The sequence below is a fragment of the Aulonocara sp. 'chitande type north' Nkhata Bay genome, linkage group LG1 (genome assembly GCF_057382095.1).
Source record: "Aulonocara sp. 'chitande type north' Nkhata Bay isolate Kocher_YH1m ecotype deep benthic linkage group LG1, A_spYH_male_GT1.1, whole genome shotgun sequence".
In the NCBI taxonomy this organism is placed as follows: domain Eukaryota; kingdom Metazoa; phylum Chordata; class Actinopteri; order Cichliformes; family Cichlidae; genus Aulonocara; species Aulonocara sp. 'chitande type north' Nkhata Bay.
The window spans coordinates 21,801,120-21,824,983 of record NC_141344.1 but is presented as its reverse complement, the minus strand read 5'-3'; the positions used below and the strand labels follow the sequence as shown (position 1 = coordinate 21,824,983).

At 40.7% G+C, this 23,864-nt stretch overlaps 1 protein-coding gene across 5 annotated transcripts in view; it reads left to right on the top strand.

Moving 5' to 3' along the window:
* sox6 (SRY-box transcription factor 6) overlaps positions 1–23,864 on the top strand; it is a 139,743-nt gene that overhangs the window by 1,083 nt on the left and 114,796 nt on the right. For 4 of the 5 annotated variants that reach the window (XM_086288140.1, XM_086288134.1, XM_086288125.1 and 1 more), the window contains exons 1-2: positions 515–876; positions 21,360–21,423. The gene's annotated coding sequence lies outside the window, so the exon portion shown is untranslated. Of the gene's footprint in view, positions 1–514; positions 877–21,359; positions 21,424–23,864 lie in introns of those variants that run through there. The other variant, XM_086288115.1, reaches the window with a different exon arrangement.

The window sequence follows — 23,864 nt, the reverse complement described above, 5'->3', positions numbered from 1 at the left end:
TCTAATGCTGCTATATTTTAAACGGTGATGTAATTCACACAAATACATGCTGTTGTATCACAAAACTTAAGTAAATAAAAATAAAACAGCCTATCGCTCACCTGATCTCGTCACCTATACTCACAGATGACCGCATTTTCCTCTTAAGAAACAATAGTAATAATTATAATAAACTTTGACTGAAGTGGGAGGGGTCGCTGAATTACTCGTTTCCTAACGAGACAAATGAAAAAAAAAGTGTCACTGAAGAAAAACTCTGGGGTGGAAAGGTCGCCCTTAACTTTTCAGTTGTTGTGTAGCTTGTAAGTGGTGTTAATTTAAGTAAGCTTATTAAACTTACTAAAAGCGGGCAGTAAGCTAACAGCCATCCTCCCTGTCTCCACTTTTATTTCGCCACCTCTCTCTCTCGCGCTCTCTCTCTCTCTCTCTCTCTCTCTCTCTCTCTCTCTCTCTCCCGTATCTCTTGTCTGGGAGGAGGAGGGGGAGTCCTGCCTCTTTGCCTTCCTCAGATCAATGCCCTGGCCACTCACTTTCTGATGTTGCACGACGGGAAATGCTTTGAATACTTGCGACATGGCTGCGCGCATTGATTGCCAAGATTGACAGCATCGTCTTCTCTTGTCTGAGTGTGTGAGAGAGGGAGATAAAGACCAGATAGACGGTTAACAAAAGGTACTTGTAGTTTTGTACAACTGAACTTCACAGAGAGTGGACGGGATCCCCTCCTATGGCCCCGAGTGAGCAGACTTAAGTTTTCGCTCAACAGATAGCTCGGTGATCATTTTCAGTAAAGTATAGCCGAGACTAGTTGCTGTTCTTTGCGCACGGGGAAGGACGCAAAAGTAGGCAATCATCAGCACGGCTCACACCAACAAGGTAAACAACACGTTTTCTCTACTTTTCCAACATGCCTCCTTCTCCTTATATTTCCACCTTGTGTTTAATTGCTGATTCCTTAAAGGCGAGCGCGCTGTCAGCGCGAGCGATCACACAACCTTGCGCGCGTTTTGCTTTAAAACTACTATTATTGTTTTTTATTTTATTTTTTTACAAAGTAAACTGTGTGCAAAGCTTTCTCGAGTCGGTACATTTTGAGACTCGGAGAATGACTGTCAAACTTTAATCACTGAGACTGTCTGGTGCGTCGCTTTCACCTCAAACAAGCCAAGTCTACACGCGAGACGAGAGTGACGCGTGAAGTGCTGGTTGGAAGTGGCTCTGGTGACCTCGTAATTCGTAAAAAGCGCGTTTACTGAACTTTATCACAAGTAAACTCTGCGGCAGCCCGATTCATCGCTCGCAGCTTTAAAATCATCTTCTTTTTCTTCTCCCTTTCAGCAGCGGGGAGCGTGCGGGCGGACTCAGGCTGCACGGTGCAATCTGCAGCGCTTAGACCAACCCCGACCGCTGCCACCGATAACGTTTCAACTATCTATCGTTGCCGAGTGTTGATTCTTAATCAGCTATTAAATGTTTGATGGTTGGTTGCGGTGTTCTGTGCGTGTTTACAGCGCCCTGTAACTTTGTTCTGCTGGTGGCAGTTTCCCTTCTGTCCACAGAGCGGTACCGTTCATTGACAGTGACGTGCGTCCCGGTAGGTTCCTGTCCACATGTGAGGTAGACAAGTTTATTTGAACCTTCCGCTTATGTCTCATTATACCCTCGTGCATCCAGAACCTTTGTTGCCTGAAGTTATCAGACCCCCACTAATCTTTTTTTTTCTTCCTGTCCGAAACCTCGGAGTTTCTTGAAGCCGTGCAGCCTGGGAATTTGCTCTTCCTTAACTTTCTCCGGGGGTCAGGGGAATTGACCCCAAAAGAATGCATAAGCCATAAATTAAATTCAACAATCGCGGGGCTTGTCCATTTAGAGAAGATGTACTCGAACAGACAGTTTTCCATTTAAGCCGAAATATCTGAAGCTCCTCGCTCCCGGGATAAACGGAACAGAAGTTCCATTGTGAGAACTGTACATGTGTCCATTAGGAGATATTTTCTCACCTTTTATGTGTTTGTTGCCGCAAGACAGTTCCAGCAATGAATAGTAAGGCCTTCCAGTATAAAATGTTTTTTTTTAGATATTTAGAGACGCCAGATTTTGGTCATATTTTAGGATACTAAAAAGCACTTAAATTTCAGACACACTGCTCATTGAGGAAATATTTATTTTTGCACGCACGTCAATTGATTTTGCAGGTTTATGAAAAATTGAAGATTTCCTAAAATATCACTCCAAGATCATTAATTTCGGCAGCAGCGGGTGTAGAGTGCCCCCTCATTTTAAGACGTTTTTCAAAATTAGACACACTCCCTGAATAAAAAAAAAAAAAAAAAAAAACAGCACTCTGAGGCTACTGCGGGACTTCTAATAACATTTTAATAAGACGGGAATCCACTATGACAACAGTTTAAACACCCCCCCCCCCCCCCCCCTTCTGTTTCTTCTTCTTCTTCTTCTGTGTTTTCAGCGCCGAGCACGTGCATTTTTCGTCCACACAAACGACACACCTGTGGCTAATTAATGACACCGTAATTAACTCCGGCACCCCCCCCCCCCCCCCCCCCCCGTTTTAAGACCTCAAACCCAGATAGCCCTCCCGCGCATTACTATTATTATTTTTGCCACAGTGATAAGAACACTCGGTAGTCCGCTCCTCCGCCCAAGTAAAGTTTTTAGTCCGTGTGGCATTTTGTTTTGCACAGTTGCTCTTACTGTGGCTGTTTACGCACGTTTCCTCATAAGGTAAGCCGGTTCTGGAGACCAAATGCAAGTCTAAATGGCACATTTATAATTAGACTGCCCATTCAGCACATTGTCCTGATTGCTATACAGGGACACTCGGCTCTGTCTCTATAAGAGTTTGTCTCTGACGGCTTGTGCAGCTCAGCGTGTCGCTCAGCAAAAGAGCGAGAGAGGGAAGAGTGAAAAGCGGCATTAGAGCTTTTTGATGCCAGCCGCGCTGGCTTTTATTGAACCTTTCTCACTTATTTTTCCACATGAGAACTACCGGCAACTTAATTAATGACCTACTGCACAATTGGTACATGCAGCTCAAATGTGCATTATAGTCGAAGGAATGTGAAGTGTAACTAATTTTGGCAGTGTGATCCCCTTGAAATATTCACTGTATTTCTTTTTAAATCAATACTGCCACTGACATGTGCGCATTTATTTCACTGAAATTGGAAACAAATCTATTAAAACTCAACTAATCTGTGTATTTGTATGTTTCTCTGATACATAATACAGGGCAATAAAATCTTATGCAATGTTGCCTGGCCTTGCACCTTTCCTGTATTTTCAAAGACTAATCTGCGTTTTGTTATTTGGGGTGAGACTTGAGCTTTTTTGCAAGACTGAGAAATAAGGCAGCATTTCCCACCTGGACTCAGCATAAGATGTAGGGTCGCTAACACTGATCTGCCAGTAAGTTCAAAGTTTTTTAGGACCTACAGTTTGGCATGAAGGGAGGAAGCCTCACTAGCTGCTGCTCTGTCCATGTCCAGTGTCTCCAGTATTGCATGACATGGTGATTTTATATTTATATAATTTATATTTGTTTTACTGAGTGGAAGAGAAATGATGAGGCCATTTTAAAATGAGTTCAGACAAAAAAAACACAAACTGAATAAACCTCAAATCTTGCCTTTAACTGTCCTCATACACAGGTAGGATTTATTATTATTATCATTATTATTATTATTATAATTTAAAGCTCTTGAGCCAGCAATTCGTGGGATCAAAGAAAAAGATGGGAGCGAGTGAGAGGGAAGGAGGGCGAGAAAAGGGGCGCTGAAAGAAATGTGCTTCATGTGATGCTGTGAATATTAATGTCTTGCTCATATATGTGATTATCTGATTATTAACGGTTGATTCTGTTAACGCAGAGGGTACATTTGGCATAACTGTAAAGGGGGGGAGGGGGGAAGAAAAAGTCCCCGTCTCAGTGATGATATATCTTACCCATGTTATGTTATTTTAATGCTTAAAAAACTGTTATTTAACTCCAAGCCACACACTCATGCAAATGAAGGTGCTGGTGTGTGTAGGTTTCGTTTTACGGCCTTGCTCTTCTGCGAACAGTCTCACTCGGAGTGTGTTCCCTTGCCAAAATGAATTCTTTAATGATATTACAACCAATTCCGCTCACGATAAGCTGATTTGACACGCGCACAAGGAAAATAAAATGCACTCGCAGCGACATATCTCTTTATTCAGAAATGCAAATAATATTTTGCCACATGCAAACTGTGCAGTGTCGTGAATGACGATAACAATATGTGTATGAGTGTGTGCAGATTATTTCATAAAAAAGTTGAGTTTGTAATGAGGTGGCTCCGCTCCGCTCGGCTCGAGTTCTTTAACTTTCCATTTCTTTTCAATTGTTCTTGTTGTACTGTTATGTTATTTATCCTGTGTGTGTGTGTGTGTGTGTGTGTGTGTGTGTGTGTGTGTGTGAGAGAGAGAGAAGGGCGGGGGGCTTGGCATGCCTGCATACATGTGGACACTCTGCAAGAATGGCTTTACTCTTGCAACAGATAAAACTACTGTTGACTGTGATCTGAAATGTCAAAATCCAAAAAGTCACTACATCTCTCTCAACACACATATCATCACTGGGACTTTGGACACTTGTCTTTCCATTTGTACTGTTTTTTTTTTTTTTTGGGGGGGGGGGGGTTTACAAAAAACAGCTATTTTATTCCAAGTGACAGGTCAAGAGTAGACTGTGGTCTGGGAGAGGGGAAGCTATAGCTAGGACCTAATGATAAACAGGATAAGAGGAGGTAAAGAACAGCAGGCCTGGTAAAGTTTGAGGCGAGGCGGGGGACTGTTGAAGGACCGCAGGAGTTAATGAATGTGGCAGCACGTGTTGTGACATCTGTCTTTCTAAGTGTTATCTAATTTGCTGCACAATCTTCCAACAATGATAAGAAGCGGTGCCATAGCATTTTCTTTTGGCAATTTTACCCTTCAACAACGAGTTCTTGACAACTTAGTAACACGCCACTAATTAATGTCACTAAATTAATTATGGCTCTTCGCTGTTTAGAAAATTGTCAGCTCTCACAGGCAAAAATACCGATGCTATCAAGGGTCAGTGGAGCCAGAAAGAGCGGACAGTGGGGCATCACCTCCATCAAGTCAGCCTCTTAAATGAAAAGCTGTGATAATGTGGAGCCAGGCAGACACATGCGAGCGAGTGTAGTACACCAGCTGTTTCAAAAGGCATCTTAAGGTTCCTCATTTGAAATTTCGCACAGCTTTGGCTGTTACATTGCCTCAATCTGAATGAGAGAGGTTTTTTTAATATTGTGCTTTTTTTCAAGAACACAGGTTCCTTTAATGTCAAAGATTCAACTTTATTGTGTGCTATTTCTTGTTTATTTTTTACTACTAACACATATGTGCGCCAACACTTACTGAACCTCAACAAAGGCAGCAGCGGTTTTTCCCTCTGCTCTGTTAGATCTCAGTGTCCCCCTGGCTGCTCTAAGTGAACGGTATTGCTGACATTACAAGATTACAGATTAAAAAAAATAAAAATAAAACCTAAATATGTGTATCATCACAGGAACTGTATAATTGCACAAGTAATGTAAGTGGCCCATTTTGATCTGCATCATTCACTCTCCCACCGAATATGTTTTTCTCAAAATAATTGGACATTTTCTTTCAGTCCATAGCATAGTTGTGCATAATTAAGTTTGACTTCAAAATGCAACAGTCTAGGCTATGGTAAGTAGCCTTTGTTGATTTTTTTTTTTTTAAATCACCCATTAATATGTAGAATTAATTGGAAAGGCGTTGGTGGCCGCATTTCTCTGACACAGGTCTGGGACTGTAATCAGGTGGAGGAATTAGCCCGGCTCATTGTTTTTTATGAATCACATGAAGATTTGTACAGTGGCTGTGTGAAGATGGTTGCCTCTATTTCCATATCAAAGAGGAACACAGTGCAGCCGGGCAGTAATTAAAATGTGGTGGATTTTGGAGTCCCTGCGCGCGCGCGCACACACACACACACACACACACACACACACACACACACACACACACACACACACACACACACACGGGAATAGGGGCACAGGCATTAGTACACTTGCACAAACAGCATACAGACCAAGACTGAGAACTGTCAGGTTGTGCAAAAAGAGTGCAGGTGGTTGAAACTGAATTTTAAACAAACATTTGTGTCGCCCTCGTGTCTTTTTTTTTTTTTTTTTTTTTTGTGCTACAGTTCGGGTATTAAAAAAAAAGTTTCTTTCTCCCTGTTTTTGTGGCAACCATTTTGTTAGCTACAGTCTGAAAGAGTCGTGCATTAATTATTATTTTGACTCACCAGCAGCTTTCACTGGCTGCGGTCGTGCTACACTTTAATTTCAGCTGCAGAGGAAAAAGTGCTTATTTGTCAGCGCATGTGCTTTTAACAGATAGACAGATATATGGTCTGCATATGTGTGTGCGTGTATATTAGTGACCTTGCTCCAGCATACTGGGACTAATGAAAAAAAGAAGAAGAAGAAGCTGTGATCTTTTGCCCCAAGTGATTTCTGCCCTATTAGAATTGTAGAAGCTCTGAAGACCTGAGATTGTGTCTTGTAAGTGAACAAGGGAAAAGAGATTAGTGTAATGTGGGCCTTTGCGCTGCTTACACACAAAAGCATCACAACAAGCCTTTTCCTTGTGATTCCTCCCATTGTGTGCGGATCAGGCCATCCCATGGGCAAGCTGCTGCCTTGGAGGAAGCATTAAAACACTCCATGAAAATAACTTGAGCCAGCACGGGCAGCTGTGACACCGGGGGTTTTCGTGTAAATATAATGTGAGGGAATGCCATAAAAACCTCGCTATCTAATAAGGGAGAAGCTGTGCAAATATGGCATATTGCACGTATTTGAATTTCTCATTTGTCATGAATACCCACGCTGTAAGAATGCATCAAGCAATTCAGCATTTAGGACCGAAATCATTTATACAATTTAATCAAGTATTAATGTTTTTTTACAATGTTTTATGCACTCTATATTCTCAGAAGGCAGTAGTTATTTTTGTATTCAAGTTAAGCAGGTCTCCACGGTCCTTTAAAGCCGAACAATTAGGCATTATCCAATTGGTGGAGTTTAATAGCTCGGCTTGGCATCTGCCAGCTTGATCTGACATGAGATGTAAAATATGCCTCACAGTTGCATCTAAGCCAGCCAATTTGGCTTCATTATTCTATGGTGGAGCATTAACGATACCGGGAGCTATTTTTTTTGAGCACACGATTGTTTCTGTGTGCACATTTGCCTGCTCGCTTGTACATAGCATTAATGCACATATGCACATCTATATTGTTGTTTTTTTTTACTGTGCACTGAAGCTAAGTGAAAATAATGATCAATTTTGTCGTAATCTCCAACTTGGACTCACAAAGCAGAACGCTAGCTGTTATGCGCGATTTATAATGGTGTGCGCACAGTAAATGCTATAACAAAGAGCCTTTAATGTGTTATAAATGCCACCTGTAGAGTTCATTATTTTTTAAAAGGCAAGCCTTTCATAAAAACTATTTGCTATATAAAAACTCTTTGCTGCTGCTAAATTTTTAAGCTCTCCACATATTGTGTGTTGTCCCTCTTGGGTGGAAACAAACCCTGATCAAGCACTTGCATCATGGAGCAGCTACGGTGACATCTAAAACAGGCGAGGAAGTTATGGAAAAGAAAAGGATGTACTGGGCCAGAAGTCATTTTCCCAACAGCTTCTCCCGAGGAAAACACTAATGTACAAAGCCAAAAATAAATCAAAGTGACAAAGAGGGAGGGTGGGGGAATAAATGGAAAGGGTCTTGTGGCTAAAGTTCTGATGAGTTTAACCATAGCATCTCTTCTTGCCCTGGTCTTTTGTTGCCTTTCTGAATAATTTCTTTATACAGTTACTTGGATGTGTTACAAATCTGTGCTCTTAATGTGCATTATGAGAAAATGGCTTCAGCAGACTCGACCACAATCTTCTCTTGGTCTCTGTCTTTCTCCCGCTCTGGATGTCTGTCTTTGTTATCCCCTCTCTCCCACTCACTCTGTTAGTGAAGTGGGGCGGGGGGGTGTTTAGGCACTGTTGGTAAAAAGATGAGCTAAAAGTAGATTTTCTGAGACTAAAACTCTGCACAAATAATGATGTTGGTATTCACGTCGCCCCAGACCCCTCTGACGTTGAGATTAAACTTGGTCTTCTTCAGTCCAAGAAATGGATTTTTGTCCTGACCCACAGTTGGTGAATTTTTCACAGGGAAAATGTTACATTTTCGAGGTGATTGATAACATTTAGTGTCCTTAATTTGAGTCTGCGAGTATATGTCTTTGTAGCATCAGAGAAGCAGCTGGAAATATTTTTATCCATCACTCTGACGACTTGTGCTACTATAGAACCATAACAGAAACACTAATGCTGGAAAATATGAACTTTCAGCTTAAACCAAATTTGAATTAACAACCATCTGCTTGTTCTTTTGAAGATCCATGAGTTAACATTCATACTTTAGAAACAACTGTTGGAGGCAGTGGAAACATTTTACCCACTCTTAAATTGCACAAGAAACCTCTGATTGGCTCAGCTGTACATTTATAAGCAAAGTGCAGCTCTAGCAATGAAGGCCAAAAAAAAGGCAACTCGGAGCTTGAAGAATAAAATCAGAGAGAGTACCATCTGTGACAATCTCCTGTTTCATGAATGGTACTAAAAAAAGAGAAATCTGCTGAAATGACAGAGAAAGACTGGGGTTTGGCCCGTGCAGAAAGTTTCCCATGAGCGTCTTTGAAAATCTTATGGGATAGCCACTCTGGCACACGCCACCCGCCCACATACAATATACACACACATACAAAACACAGAGTGGTGTTTCTGCCAGGCATATGATTGTAGAAATCTCTGGGAGGAGGCCCGTGTGAAGCAAGATGATTGGCAGGTGGTGGGTAGGGACGTACAGGGATTGGACAGGAAAGAATGTCAACACTTAATCTTTTTTTCCACAAGACAGGATGGTGTGTAAAATATACAACTTAAAAAAAAATTCTGCTTTTTGCTCCATTATTGCACAATATTCAAGTTCACCTTCTACACACCACAATATGTGACTAATTTCCAGCTGCAATTTACCCTCGCTGTCAAATGTTGTTTGGAGGATTATGTTCCTGTACGTCAGCTCATACGGAGGAGGTCAGGGTGGATGGTCAGGCAACTAAAGTCTTCTGTGGTAGCTGGAGTTTGGACCCAGTGATATTCAAGTTGACGTTTCACGCTGAGATGGTCGCAGTATTTTTGCGAACCGCTAAAGAGGCTTCAGCTTTCCAAACATAGCCCTAATGCATTTGCAGCAAGCAGCTTTTTGCGTATCTGTAACCAAGTGCTTGTTTGTATTTCCTAAACATTACTGTGAAAATGCAATTATGCTTCAGTTACGAAAAAAGGATATTGCACAAACAAACCAGGAAAAGAAAATGCTCCTAAAAAGGCGAATTAAGAAGAATATATAAAAATGAAACTTGACAGCCTGTGAAAACACCACCGCTTGACTTAGGTGTATGTGTACACAGACTGTTAGACTTCAGAGGTTTCCTTGTTCAGCATAGCTACGGTTTTTTTGTGTTAGTAAGGAGAAAGGCTTTGTGTTCTTGGTTAGGGGTGGGGTAGATTAAGGAGGTACAATGTCCCTCCTCATCTTCAGCAAAGCTAAATTTATTGGTTACCATCTGCAGGGTGGAGGAGTTTGGGTTGTGGCCAGGCCAAAGAAAGGCTTCTAATTAAACAGTCATCATTATCAACTTGTGGTCAGTGATCATCATCCCCAACACTGGTTCTCCAAGATGAACATGGAATCATGAGGCTTTCCTTGAAGCCCATTCTGGACTGAGTCAGAATAGAAGAAACAGAGGAGCAAAGTGCTAGTGAGAACATTTTTTGTTTACTCTTTTGGCAGAACAAGCAGCATGAGGCCCTGTGCCATATCCACTCAGGTTTAAACAATTATCCGACATCAGAGAAACCAGTAGAGCCTCAGCGCTGGCACAACCGTCATGCTTTTGCCGGCTGTACTTCAGCCTATGGTTTCAGACATGGCCAAGTGTCACATGTAAGCAGAGCTTTCGATAATTTCAATTAGTGTAAGAGGGTGTGCCTGCAGTATCTGTATCACTGCTGCTGGAGGAGCTTTCCTTTGAGCTTGACAGCCCCTTAATATAGTATTTCATGGTTTGATGTGTGAGTGACACAGAGGCGCTCCAAGAGGATGGCAAAATGGTTTATTAGGACCTAATTAGAGCTCTGTGATTAAAGGGGAAGTGACTGTGATTAGGAGACCTGCAGATGATGTGGAAACATGGATGAATATTCAGAGGAGAAAAAACATAGTATGTATTAGCCTGTGGGTGTTTTATGTGTGTGTGTGTCTGTGTGAGAGCCTTTGTAGAATATCTAAGCACGAAAGAGTTCATGGTGCCTCAGAGCAGTCATGTTATGGTATCATCTTTACAACAGATCTCAGCAGAGGAGCTTTACAACTTAAGCTATTAGGTAAAAATGCACCAATGAATACGATACCAAAAACAGCTGATCTTCTCCTTTTTTAAAAAGAAAAAAACAAACCTAAATGTGCACACCGAGTAGCTCTCGTCTCACAAACATTGTTCAAAACAAAACACGAACAAGGGCTTTTTTATGATTTTGGTGCAGCATGTATGAGTGGACGTTCACAGCCAATTGAACTTGAAACCATAAGGAATGTTCTGCAAAGCGGGGTCTACTTTGGGAAGCTTAGAGCACTCGCAAAGAATCACACATTCTTGCGAGCTTCAGAGTATGCGCTGTTTAATCAAAGAGATACAGTGGGGCAAAAAAGTATTTAGTCAGCCACCGATTGTGCAAGTTCCCCCACTTAAAATGATGACAGAGGTCAGTAATTTGCACCAGAGGTACACTTCAACTGTGAGAGACCGAATGTGAAAAAAAAAATCCATGAATCCACATGGTAGGATTTGTAAAGAATTTATTGGTAAATCAGGGTGGAAAATAAGTATTTGGTCACCTCAAACAAGGAAAATCTCTGGCTCTCACAGACCTGTAACGTCTTCTGTAAGAAGCTTTTCTGTCCCCCACTCGTTACCTGTATGAATGGCACCTGTTTGAACTCATCATCTGTATAAAAGACACCTGTCCACAGCCTCAAACAGTCAGACTCCAAACTCCGCCATGGCCAAGACCAAAGAGCTTTCGAAGGACACCAGGAAAAGTATTGTAGACCTGCACCAGACTGGGAAGAGTGAATCTACAATAGGCAAGCAGCTTGGTGTGAAAAAATCAACTGTGGGAGCAATCATCAGAAAATGGAAGACATACAAGACCACTGATAATCTCCCTCGATCTGGGGCTCCACGCAAGATCTCATCCCGTGGGGTCAAAATGATCATGAGAACGGTGAGCAAAGATCCCAGAACCACACGGGGGGACCTGGTGAATGACCTGCAGAGAGCTGGGACCAAAGTAACAAAGGTCACCATCAGTAACACACTACAACGGCAGGGAATCAAATCCCGCAGTGCCAGACGTGTACCGCTGCTGAAGCCAGTGCATGTCCAGGCCCGTCTGAAGTTTGCCAGAGAGCACATGGATGATACAGCAGAGGATTGGGAGAATGTCATGTGGTCAGATGAAACCAAAGTAGAACTTTTGGTATAAACTCAACTCGTCGTGTTTGGAGGAAGAAGAATACTGAGTTGCATCCCAAGAACACCATACCTACTGTGAGGCATGGGGGTGGAAACATCATGCTATGGGGCTGTTTTTCTGCCAAGGGGACAGGACGACTGATCTGTGTTAAGGACAGAATGAATGGGGCCATGTATCGTGAGATTTTGAGCCAAAACCTCCTTCCATCAGTGAGAACTTTGAAGATGAAACGAGGCTGGGTCTTCCAACATGACAATGATCCAAAACACACCGCCCGGGCAACAAAGGAGTGGCTCCGTAAGAAGCATTTGAAAGTCCTGGAGTGGCCTAGCCAGTCTCCAGACCTCAACCCCATAGATATCTGTGGCGGGAGTTGAAAGTCCGTGTTGCTCGGCGACAGCCCCAAAACATCACTGCTCTCGAGAAGATCTGCATGGAGGAATGGGCCAAAATACCAGCTACTGTGTGTGCAAACCTGGTAAAGACCTATAGTAAACGTTTGACCTCTGTTATTGCCAACAAAGGTTATGTTACAAAGTATTGAGTTGTATTTTTGTTATTGACCAAATACTTATTTTCCACCCTGATTTACGAATAAATTCTTTACAAATCCTATCATGTGGATTCATGGATTTTTTTTTCACATTCTGTCTCTCACAGTTGAAGTGTACCTCTGGTGCAAATTACTGACCTCTGTCATCGTTTTAAGTGGGGGAACTTGCACAATCGGTGGCTGACTAAATACTTTTTTGCCCCACTATAAATGGTCTTATTATTATTAGTCTCCATCAATGGAGAGATTAGCATTGGATTTTCTTTCTTTTCGCCTCACAAACTTCTAACTTTTTCAAATATGTGATAGCCACTGCCATTAGAAATCATTTATGGGAGTGTTCTGAGGGCAGGAGATTGTCAGCAGGGCCTTGCGATTTTACAATTTCACAACTGACTTCCTCCTTAAAATGACACTGGCTTACCTGCCTATTACTCCCTTTGATTTCTACAGTACATGCTTCTGCGCTCCGAGAGGTATTCATAATAAGCTTAAACTCCACTGGCTTCATTGCTAAAGGGTGCTTATCTCTCTACTATTCAAGAGAAAGAAGGCTAATATTTTTTCCAATTTCAACATTTTACCATTTACTCTGCCCAAAACCACGTTTGCAGGGCTATTGTGGAGAGCAGGCATGCACACACATGTATATACTGACACGCAGACGAGCACGTGTGCCTTTACACACACTTACACACACTCTTTTTGTGGCTGTTCCTTGGAAATATTATTTTTGCAGTTCGAATATTGAAATTTTAGAGCTGTGGCTCTTTTTTTTTTTTTTAAAGATGGATGGAAGTCACGTATTTTAGCACATTTATTTATGTTATTATGTTTTATTCAGTCCACATTTAAAACTCAAATTTCTAAAGGTTTGTGAAAACCAGTCTGCAAGTGTGCTCAGCTCATTCAATTGAAATCTAGTTGTGTTTAAATGAAAAAGAATCCCGAAAAGTGTTTTTCTTTTATTAAATAGATCATACTTAGCTTGCAGCACATATTCCACGTTTGGACATGCAATTTAATATGTTTACATTCCCCTCCCTCCCCCTTCTCTGGAATGTTTAAAGTGTGCAAGCTTCAAAATGTATACTCATATATAATGTAAGGTACACTTGAAAAGTAGTTTGCGGTGAGCGGTGGCCATGGAGGACCCTCTCTCTTTTGGTTGGAGAAATGTCAGTTTTTCTTGAGAAGCAAAGTAATGAGAAGCATGTGTTAGTAGAAACTTATTTTTTTTATGCGACCCACCTGTCGCGCTTTCAACAATCAGGACTGGGCAAAGTCGAGAGAGATAATTAAAAGATGCTCTATCTCCTGCTCATTGTCCTTTTTTAGGAGCTTTGAAAAGTGCCTGGCCTGACGTTGAGGGCAGCACACAGAAGCTAACAACTCGAACAGAAAAACTAAGTCCTAATGGCTACCAGAATTTAAACACACATAATCTGCAGGTGCCAAGTGTTTGTTTGAACTACATCTTTCTCCAGCAGTTAACAGTGTGTAGTAGGTTTGTACTATGAGCCTAAGTGCTCCCCAGCCCTCTGCCTGCATGTAGCCTCAGCTTGCTGACTTTCTCAGTTTTACCACTGCTTGTGCCATGCTGTAATGGGCTCCCAGGACATGATGGGAATAACTGCCTGACAATGTTTTTCTTACCCCCCTCATTCTGCAGTAAATGTGAAAAGTGTCCAGAAGCATGGAATATATGGTACAGGTTGTGATGTCAGTTGTTATTGCTGGATATGTAAAGCAGTAAATTCTGGATTATTTTCCACAATCTGCTGTGCAGAGGGCATTATGTCACAAAGGCCACATTGTAGCTGGTTGGGTGTAGAGGAGTGGTGTCTCTCTCTCTTTCTCTCTCTCTCTTGTTCTGTGCCTTGCTTGCTTTTAGTCCAGACTGCAGCCTTACGTTATGCCCATTTCCTTTCTTTGTGCTGCAATCAATGAACAAAGGACCTATAGGATGTTTTACATAATAGGGAAAAAAAATCATGCAAGTGCGAAGAACAAATCTAACTAAGGATCTTATCCAGACTCAATTATTTTCCACGTGTAATTTGGTTATGCGCATAATCGTGTAATCGTATAATCATAAGGTGTTCGTGTGTTCATGCAATTGCACAGATAGTGTGAACTAAATGGATTTTGCGTGCAATTTTTTTTTTAAAGCGATAAGATTCATTGATCGCCGATAATGTATATTTCTATTTCGCTGCCGCACAACTGGAACTGACACTGCCTTTTTATAATTCAGTGTAGAATGGAAGAGCTTCCTGTTTTTTCACTAATTAAATTTGCCACTGACATATGCTGGCAGGAACCGCTTACCTTGTTTGACTTATTTATTGCCTGACTGTAGAGGTAATTTGACCTTTCATTTCAAAGGCCCTTTTTTAATCCAGAAAAGGAGTGTTAAACTCAATTATACGAGTGATCAGTGGCTCAAACACTACATTTGTTTCCTCTGAGGGGACAAGCCAAGTGGAGCCCTGCTCTCAGTCCCCTGTCACTGACTCCTGGCCCTTCCACCCCTTCATGCCACAAGGGGGGGGAGAGGTAAATAAGGAGGAGAAAGAAATGGGGATGGGGGCAAGAGGTAGACATGAGTGAGATGAGAAAGGGAGAATGAAAAAAGGGGTGGTGGTGGGCTGGGTGGTTGCCCTACAGCTCCTGCCATGTCACTGGAGATTTGTGTCCTCCTTTTAAATCATTTCCCTCTTTAGAAGATTAAGAAGGCAGAAATATTCTCAAACTGATCATTTTTCCTCCTCCTAAATGGATTTGCATTTGCAAATGCTGTTATTAATGGTGGGTTTTAAAAACAAAGAAAGGAAAAACAACATGACCTCTGCAACTGTAAATAAAAACAGAGGTTATAATGTTAATTGTTGAAATGACCGTATGGAGGCAATGAAGTCAATGCAAAGCGCGTGCCCTGATCAGATTTACTGCACGGCCGTGTACACTTAGGCTTACTTATTTATTTACATGACCTTTAAATCTTATTCAGGTTTTAGGTATTTTTTTCTACATTAAATTAAGTGCTGTGCGTCTCCTTAGCTTTATTTCTATCATTCAGTTGGTTCAGTAACCAAAGTGTAAAGACTAAATAAGCTTTTGGAAGGTCTCTATGATGTAAAATGTTGCTTTGTATTAATAATTAATAAACAGAGTTTATTCCTTCCCAATGTTTCTTTTTTACCTGCATCATGCTGAAAAGGTGTCCCGCATGCCCTTAGTTAAAGTAGTCTATATTGTTCCGGTCTTACTACTAAAGCAGTCATTTGTCAACTTAAGCCTCCTTTTGCCAATCGAAAATGTGCGACAATAACACAAGTCATCAGTGGAAAAAAACCACAATCAAATAGTGCATCCCTGCTTCTCCTCGAACAAGGAGAACACTGAATAATTTGTGGACACCAATGCCTTGTTGTAACCTGATCATTTATGGATCAGTTGTTTCCTTTCTGGTTTAATTCACCATGTGATTGATTTTCAGTGCAGTACTGCTGGAAAATATCCACACTAAACTGTGCCTGAAATAGGGAATCATTTGAATACAGATGCATACGGCTTAGGCCTTGTCACTGGAAACCACTTGGAGCCAGGAGACAATTGCAGGTTGATTATGTTGCTTCTGACAGAAGTTGCAAGTCCTTTGTACAAGGCAGAGATATTTGCATCTAAATGCTTATTGTAGGCATCTAAACAGCATAAAGACTGATTGTAAATGCCAGCTGTTTGGCTGTACTCGGGGAATAAAAAAAGAATTTCAATAAGGAAAATTGGGATGGAAATGAGGAAGTTATTTTCAAACAGTGGAGCTGAAATCAATAAGTAGGAAATGGTGTGATGGTTGTATATTTTTATTGTGTCTGTTTGTACAATCATATGAATCTATTTACAGTTAGCACTGTATGCGGATTTTAACTAGTGGAAATACAGTATTTATATTCATATCTTTTCATAATATTGTTACTGCCAGCGGCTGTTTGCTTTTCTATCTGGAACTAGGTTGCACTGCAGGTGTGAGAAGAATTTGCTGGTTAATTTCTCAGATTTTAAATATACAGTAATTGTTAAAATATCTATTTTCTTTGGATCGTTTTTATTTTTCTTTACAGGCAGTTCAGATACAAATCATTCCACCCTTTGTTATATTTGTGTGAGTGGAAGTGTTCACATGTGTGCTATGTACTGTATGTAAGTGCAACCATATATGTGGGGGTGTGTGTGTGTGTGTCTGGTTCCCAAAGCAGAGTGATGCCCCTGCTGATTCTGCTCCTCTAGCTCTTTGTCCTGCAGCACTCAGTGTGTCTGCCTCCTCGGGAGACTGGCAGGCTTCTCTAGTGTGGCTCCACAAAGGCCCAGCCTCCTTTGAGGTGTTAAAAACTTCCATTTATGCATCTCCCTGGACAAAAAAAAAGCACCAAGCCCATTTGAGTCCAGTAGCAACACAGGCAGACATTGTGGCCACGCTTCTCTAGCACTCATTTCACAGATTCTAAAACCAGTATGTGGTGAACAGGATTTGAGGGGCTAAAGTGCCCCGCGAGGCCCAGGCGATAAGAGGGGAGAAACACCACCACGCAGTAAACTAGAAGATGGGACCTAGGAAAATAAACACATTACCTGGGAGAGAAAGAGAGAGAGAGACTTGTTTTCATGCCCCTGCCCCCCAACATACACGAAAACAAAAACTCCACACCGAATATGAAAGACAGAGAACAAAGGGGGGGTGGAAAGGAAAAAAATGGGTATTTCAGAAGTTAAGAAAAGAGGCCTAATCAGTGTGCAAAAAGACAAGGCTATTCTGTGTTGTTCTGTCTTTACAGTCTTTGGAGTAAAGAATATGTGAAAGAAAATCAAAGAGAATTGATAGGTTGCACGCCCGCATGTTTGGAGCACTGGGGACTGAATGCCGTCCACCACGGACGAAAACATTTTACTTGCTGGTCGTTTCTCTCCCTTCACCCTGCCTCAACCCAGTTGCTCAGTAAATAGACTTTTATTCTTGTTATTTGACGCCGAGGAAATGACAGATAATGTATTTGCCAAGCAGCACATGAAAGCCTTGTTCAGCCACAGCACTGTATCCGTATCAGAGCATTACTTTTAACAACCTCTGGGTAGAATAGCTGTTGCTTGAGAGCGATTTTTTTTTCCTCCCCTAGTTTTATCTGACATTACTGCATTTCAGCTCTGTCAAAATACTGGTCACTGTTTCACACTCAACAAAGATGTTTTAACTGGAGTGACACTCTGGTTGTCATTCTTGACGCACTGGTGCGCTGGTGCTAGACATTTTGTGAGTGTCTAGTCTGCTGTAAGTTCAGCATCAGAAACGGCATCGACCCGACGTCGAAAAGGGCAAGTCTGAGAGAGACAGAGGGTAATGATAAAGAGAGAAAAGAGAGATTTGTACAGTTGTGACAGTTGTGTGGTGTGCTGGAGCATGAAACAGCTGTTGGCATGTGACCCGGCCATGTTTTCAACACCAAATTACTCAATGACATGATAGATCGCTTGCGGAAATACTCTTTGTCTTTCTGACATCACAGCGGCAGGCTTTTTATTTTTTCTGTATGAAGCGTATCACAGCTGCAGGAAGTGAATGAACTGTGCTTTAGGTGTTTCCTGACGAGTAATGTCCTCTCGTCTGTGGAGATTACGCACTGCTGTTTCATATTTTGCAGATGCTACAGTACGTACAGAATGGACTTCATGCAAGTGGATATTTAATAGACAATCGTGCTCAATTGTGTTCAATTACTATTTCAGCCTTTTCTGAGCAATGATGTTCTTCTTTGCTTCACACCTTTGCCTTCAACACTCAACCCTCCCCTTCCTCCCATTTCCCCATTTTCCCTTGGGATAGCTGCTGTTATAGCCTCACCCCAATGCATCCCAAACTCCCCCATGCAGTCCCCAGTCTGACTGACTGTGCGGCTGCTGCATTTGCAGAGATAACCACAGTGCATCCAGGTAGGGAACAGCCTGCTGATGGCATAGATTACCTCTATTGTCAAAATAACTAACTCTGCAGAATTCCTACTTTAGTGTGTTTGGACGCAGAGGAGAGTAAGGATTTGGAACGGAGGACTGGGAGGATTTTTTTTTTTTAACATGTTGTAGATCTGGATGAATTCCACACAGAAGTTGAAGTAGAAGTTTTGGCTTGCTCATGCATATCCACACACGGCTACAGGAAGGCGAAATGCACATATGTGCACATATAACATGTGCATACATAGCATTACTGCAATATACAGTTAACAGAGGCACATGAAACACAAAACCTCTTTGGTATCCTCTGCTGTATATAGTTGTGGTGGTGTTTTCTATTGGTGCTGAGCCACTGTCACATGACAGTTTGAAAAAACACAGCTCTCTGTTATGGATAGGGGAAATTAAATTAAGCTTAACCCTCGCCATAAGTAAACACATGTCTCGAATTTAAAGGTTCAGTTGATTTAAAAGTGAATCTTTCTGACTTGTGGTAGTAAAACTGCGTTCCTCCACAGCACATAAGAGGCTTGACCTCAAATCCCAATTTTAGCAGTCGTGCGGTACACGCGATGTGTAACGCAGTACAAAGAGGTAGTTTCTAGTGGCAGATTTCGGTGTTAATTGGTTAACCTTGGAACTTGAACGCGTTGTGATCAGAGCAAATGCATACTCCTGACTTACAGAAAGTGTAGGATCAGGTACTGTCCTTTTGCTTCACATCAGCTGTTTGGACTCTGAAATATGTGTTTGTGTGTTGCTGGCAAAGGTCAGTGCTGGAAAAATATACCATAATTTATGGCTGTTTCTTTTCATATAAAAACTTTTAATGTAACCTAAGTGTGTGTGCATATTTTCTTGTGTGTGTGTGTGTGTGTGTGTGTGTGGTAGCTCTGTCAAACCGAACATGGAGAAAAGGCCACTCCTTGAAAAAAGATTTCTCTGTGCTCATGCCTTCTAATGTTAGCTACATCACTCTGTTTGGATTTTTCTACCTATGAGCGAAACCTCCAGTATTTTCATTACAATGAAGCAAAAAAACAGTCATTGTGCTTTGCTTTGAGCCTTAAATTGTTGTCCAGAAAGGTCTAATTTACTGTGCATTTTTCTTTCAAAGTAACTGTTTATTTAAAATAAACAGTTAAATGTATTGAAAGTTCATAAAACGTGGTGTGACTAATAAATTTGACGTTGAGTTTAACTAAAATTGTACATAGTAAGTCTGTGATCTTGTAATTAGGAATAGAGGGTGCCTGTTTTATGTTTCCTGCCTGTAGGTGTAATTCACAGCAGGAAAAGAGCTGTTACGTGCCTCTACAATAGGCCAGTTGACACGACTCTTATTACACCACAGGGATTGCTACACTGGCTTCATTATAATATCATTTGGGTTCACTCATTATTTGCAATTATAAATTTTTCCCCCTCTCACACAAATAATTATCTTAAATAACCAATGAATAAAGAACTCAGCTCCCCATGTATTATTTACCCCATTGTTCTCAATTAACATCAAATTATGAATTCAAAGGTTTGTTAATATCTACTATGTGTAATTAGTAGAGCCCTCTTTTATTTAGAGGCAACAGGAATTCAGCCTGTAGTCAGATGACAAATGGAAAGAAAGACGAACTGTTTATTGAATTACCATCCATGAAATATGTGGTTTATCCAGCAGGCAGGGACGGTACTATACTGAATAGCTTCAAATATAACTTATTCCTGTGTATATGTGGGGACAAGAGTGGGTGTTTGCAGCTGGAGCATAGTACACAGCAGTGAAATAGTGAAGCAGCATTTAAAAGCCAGAAGTAGGCTTCGAAATCAGAGGTGTAATTCATATAAGGCCATAACAAGAATACCGTTTCTTGAGTTTGTCACCACTTAACTGAATTCCTCATGGATATTTTTCTGTTACATGAAACCTTACATCATTATTTATATCATAATAATCAAAAACAGGCCTTGTTATAATGTGAAAAGGATTTTTCTCTGAGGGAAATTGATTTTCGTCATGGTGGCAGCAGTACATTGCTGTATGTTACAGCTTTCCATTCAGCTGGGGTCACCTGGGTCCCCTCTCTCCCATTGTCACATCCAGGCTCAAGGCTACCACATTCAGATCTGTCTGTGACTCTTGCCTTTATCTGTCTCATTCTACTAGCCCTCCAGCCTCCCACGCAGCAGACTGTACTGTGCTCTGACAACAATGCAGCAGTAGTCAGTATATTTATCCTTTCTTGTTGATGGTGGCTTATTGGCCCCAGCAATAGAAGACTGAGGTGCTGTAGAGCAAATTAGTGACAGATCAGTTAAGCGTGACCTCAAAAAACCCTTGGCCTTGTTTAATTGGCGGTGTTGAGGCAGACTAATTGTATAAATAAGCTGGTAATGAGATCTTGGCTTATTGTTAAAAACAAGATAATGTGAGAAAATGAGCATGAATGATCTTGGAGCTTTTTCATCTCCCAAAGTATATGCTCTGATCACTGAATTGTTTTCGCTCTGTAATTATTACTTCTAAACTGTGGGTGCATTTAAGTTTGAGTTGGCTCTGACCCCTGAATCTGTGCACTTATTCTACACTAGAGTTTCTAACAGAGCTCTTAAGTTGCAGCACTTCAGCGTGATGCTGAAACTAGCTGAGCACGGCCCCTAAATAAATCATTAGCAGCCAATGCTTGATGAAAGAAAGCTACATTAAATAAAACAATTGCTGAACACGAAAACTGTTGATTAGTGGAATCTGCGGACTTGAAGACAGAATAATGAGGTAGCAGAGAAGCAGATTTTAAACATTGTCTAAGACTGATTCCTATTAGTAACAGCTGTCAAGAGTGGAGGTCAGACACTAACAAAGCTGTTTTAACTCAGCTGTGGAAACTCTGACCCTGAGCCAACAGTCAATATGGTCCCAATTTTCTTCCTCTTGTTCGGTCTGTTTGTTCTAATGTAGGTAAATAGAGCCATCTAAGACCCATGCTGATTTTATATTACAAATTGCCTTTAACTTATGCAATATTTTGCATACAAAGACACAACTTAATAGCTTTTTTCTATGTTTTTTTTTGTCTTTATTATATTGCAGGTTATTTACATGAATTCAAAATCAACCAACCAGTGATCGCTGGAAGCTGAGTCTTTCAGTTTTTGTAAGTATCAATTTGCCCCTTCAGCTGTTTCTGTCTTGCACACATGTCTCAAACACCCCTGCTGTCTTTCACCCACACTGAACACCTGCATTAAATGAAGTGGACAATTGGATAGGCACAAAATGTATGCACAATTAGACAGTTATATAGGGCCAAAGTTACTGACACACCTTTCCACACTTATTTTTTTTTCTTGCATCATATATTCCTTCAGTTAATTTTGTGGTTAGTCAGAATTTCTTATTTTTTTCACAGCTTTTTCACCACTATTGTTTTGTGCTGTTGTGTCTTACAGTCCAGTTTTGTGCGTGGGCTTTGCAGGTTTACGGTTAAATCTGGTTTTCTGCTAATGAATGAAAATATCTTAAAGACTATATGAGCTACACACACACACACCCAAACAAAACCTTTGCGTGGGTATTGCTAGTCAAAGATATAAAATCTAAAATATCATTAGCTAAAAGCAAATTCACAGTAATATTGCAGGTTTATACATTTTGTAAACATATTTATATATTTTATGTCTAAATTTAATTCTAATCTTGACAACAGTTCCTGAAATTGTACAAATATATATATAGAAGAGGTTTTAATTTCCATAAATGTCAACATTTGCACAATACTGGTTGCAGTCACTGCTGCGCCACTATGTATAACAGCCTATTTTTCTTTAACAGGGATGCAGTTTCTTCTAATTAAATTAAAATTATTGGAAATAACGTAACTTTTCTTCTGTCCGATTATAACACAATAATGCGCTGACTTACGCTCCATTAATGATTCTTGTTAACGATCTCTGAGATGTTAAAGAAGAGGGTGAGATTATGATGGATAATCCTGTAATACATATATAACAAATAAGCGCTAATCCTCAAAGTACCAAAGGGGCGCTATCATTTATACCAAAGCAGGATCAGGTCTATGTTTAAAGCACGTCAGAGTCACAGATCAAGCACTGTATAACTCTGCTTGTAAACCGAAATATCAATTTAAAACTGGTTTACGTGAAATTTTTCAAAGCAATATAGTAAGACCGTTTCTATGAAATGTGGCATTTTGCTTAAAATAACAGAAACACTACAATTCTTTTTCTGCATCAATATCATATTACTTTAACAACCTTTGTGCAGCTGCTGCTCGTGCACGTTTTCTAATAAAAATGTATCTTAGATATTAAACAAATAAAGGAGAGGAACTAAATTTTTATTATTCTTTTCCTCCAAATGTCAGTTGGAGATATCATGGGAGTCATATTAATGTGACTGGAAAGCTCTTCAATAACAGCTTGGAAATGTCGCTATATGAATTCAAAGTTCATGGCCATTTACTATTGTTTAATCACACCATTTCACACCACGCACGTGCCTTCTGCTCAGATGAACGCGCACCTGCCTACCAGCGATCTATCTCTGTGGCTGCCTGTTAGCATTGTCGAGACAGCCAGGTTGTGCTTTGTATGGCTGTAGATCATCTAATTAATCAGTCAGCGTTATTAGAAGCTCTCAGTACTTGCAGGCACTGTTGCGATATAATAAATAGATTTAATACTAGTGGGAAATAGAATAGATATATTATGAGTATTATGTTTTGCATAATCTGGCTGGCTTAATTTACAGATTTTTCTATATATGAAAAAAATAAAAGAGTAAAACCAGCAGACGCTGGGTAAGCTTTTCAAAGGCTGGGTTAATTCAAACTGAATGTTTTTAGGACTTACATCTTGCTCTGCCTTTAAAGGAAGATCCATAATAGTCCCTTTGTTGAAATCATCAAGAAACCACTTATAGTTTTCGATCTTTACATTAGACGCACCAGCATAGCTCAAAATCTGCAAGCACAAAACGACACAAGCATCTCAGGGTACTTGTGAAAATGCTTGTACTTGGGTCTGGTAGTTAGTGAACTGATGCCTGAAGTAAAGAAATAAAGACTCCTCAGTAAAGTGCTCATGGTTAATGGTTATTGAATGCTATTAGGCACCTGTCACTATTTGTTAAAGAGGAAAATGCAACAAGACACCCATGTGGGCAAGCAGCAGTGTCATCGCACTTTTTGAGACATTAATCTGGGTCTTTATGCGATCTTAAAACCTTCGACCTACAGGTTTAATTAAGCTCAAAATACGAGCTGAAGTAATTTAGTTTGGTTGCTTATACAACGTGTTTGATTACTCTCGTGCAAAGTCGTTTAAAAAACACTTGAGGGGTATGTTAGACAATCTCTAGTACAGGTCATACACGCTCTGTTAAAATGCACCATTTATCCAGTAAGCCGCAGCCGCGTGGTCTCACCGCTGCTGAGCCCACTATTGATGGCTAGACTGAAGGGGAGGTTGCTGGGAGCCAGTTTGTCAGAAATTAAATAAACAGCACTTCACCACAAAATGAAAATGAACAACCTTTGAATGGTTACTCTCCATCTATTATTTATCAAATGAGCCT